Source organism: Pogona vitticeps, chromosome 4, assembly GCF_051106095.1.
Source record: "Pogona vitticeps strain Pit_001003342236 chromosome 4, PviZW2.1, whole genome shotgun sequence".
NCBI lineage: Eukaryota > Metazoa > Chordata > Lepidosauria > Squamata > Agamidae > Pogona > Pogona vitticeps.
The window spans coordinates 168,241,141-168,243,116 of NC_135786.1; positions in this window are offsets into that span (position 1 = coordinate 168,241,141).

A 1,976-nucleotide genomic window follows, 5' to 3' on the forward strand; every position below is an offset into this window, starting at 1 on the left:
AGTGGCTAGGAAAAATTAGTTGCTTTGCCAGTGTCTCAGGGGGGTTGTGAAAATAGGATAAGATGGCATTATCATTCTCTGATGTTAGTCCCTGTATTGGGAGTATGAAGTCTTCATAAAAGAAAAGGTCATGATTAAAAATATGTCACACCTAATTCATTGTAGCATAGGTACGTGAGGAACTATACAACTTAATATTTATTTTGCCTTTAATTCTAGGGCTTCAAGAGTCCTCCCACTCATCATTTCATGTACTTTTATGCAAAGAGACGATTTTTCTAAAAATAAAAATGTTGTTGTTGTTGTTGTTGTTGTTGTTGTTGTTGTTGTTGTTGTTGTTAAAAAACACCAGCCAGAGTCCATCAAAATTATATAAACATTGACAGGCATTGTATAACAGATACAAGTTTTAACCAAAAATCTAAGTACTTTATCTGTTAAATATCAGTGCAGTATATATGCTGTTCCTAATATTGCTGTTTTTGTAGCTGTTTTTGTAGCTTTGGTGGTGTTATTTCTGAAATCTGTAACTGCTTATAACACTGTGTAATATTTCTTGATGTTGTTGCTGCTGTTGTTTATTATTATTGAAAAAGGCTTTCATTCTAAAGTTTAGATTGAGGTTGAAGAACCTTCGGCCCTACAGATGTTTTGGATTCCCACTCCCTTAAACCTTTGCCATTTCCCCCTTCTGCCCAGCACTTCTTGGAATTGAACATCAGAGGTTTCCCCACTTTTGGTTTAGATTCCAAAGAGCCATCGCTCAGTTTTTTTCCCCACACATTTTGGGTTGTGTTTCAAGGTTGGTTTCCAGCTCAGCGCCAGTAGGATAGATAGACAGCAGGGTGAAAGTGCCTGCCTCATTCTGACCATTTTTAGTGAGGTGGTCTCCCCCCCTCCGCTTTGTAGAGTTGAAGTGCTTGTACCGGTGATCGCTTCCTGACTCTCAGCAGGCCCCTGCCCCTCCCCCCAACATTCTAGAAAGATTCGCAACTCTACCTTTGATAATAATGAAGAAGAAGAAGAAGAAGAAGAAGAAGAAGAAGAAGAAGAAGAAGAAGAAGAAGAAGAAGAAGAAGAAGAAGAAGAAGAAGAAGAGAAGGCTGGGCCCAAAGCGACCTTTATTTATTTATTTGTTTATTTGTTTGTTTGTTTGTTTGTTTGTTTGATTGTTTGTTTGATTGATTGATTGTTTGATTGTTTGATTGTTTGTTTGATTGATTTTTTTTACCCTGCCCCTCTAGACAATGTCTACTCGGGTGGTTTACACAGCAATATAACATGTATAAAATCATTAACAAAAAATACAATTGTAACAATTAATTCCAAACAACACATTACCAAGATGGCATGACTGAATGAGAAAAAAAAAGAGAGAGAGAGAAATAGTAATCACTTAATTGACTAATTCTTCTGCCACCAATGAGGTTCCGAATTAACTCTGTGACCTGATCACATTTCACGCTCCGATCAGAGCAGCCTTTTTTTTTTTTTTGTATTCTCGAAGGAAACCACCGTTCACGTCCCTTCCAGTAGCGGTGGCCACTGCCGAGCTCCGGGGGTTCCCCTCCGCCCACCTGTGGCCCCGCTCCTGCCTTCAGCCCTCCCGCCCGGCCATCCCATCCTCCCATAGGTTCCCTGCTCCTCTGGCCATTTCTCGTGTCAAGACGGGCAAAGGGAAGCCGGCGCCCGAGGCTGGGCGGAGGCGGGAAGGGCGGGCGCCCAAAGCCCCGCGCCGAGCCCTCTTCCGCCGAGAAGCGCGGAAAGAAACTTCTGACAGGGCGGCGGGGGCGGCGGCAGTAGTCACGCGCCTCCCCCGCACCCGCACCTTGCCTCGGTTCCCGCCTGGCCCTAACTTTCCCGCCAGGCGGCAGGTGGGTAAGCCCGGCAGCAGCGCGGGGCGTGTCTCCGGCGGGGCTGCTGCCCTCTGAAAAGTCCTCCTCCGCCCCCTCCGCTTCTTCCTCCTCCTCCTCCTC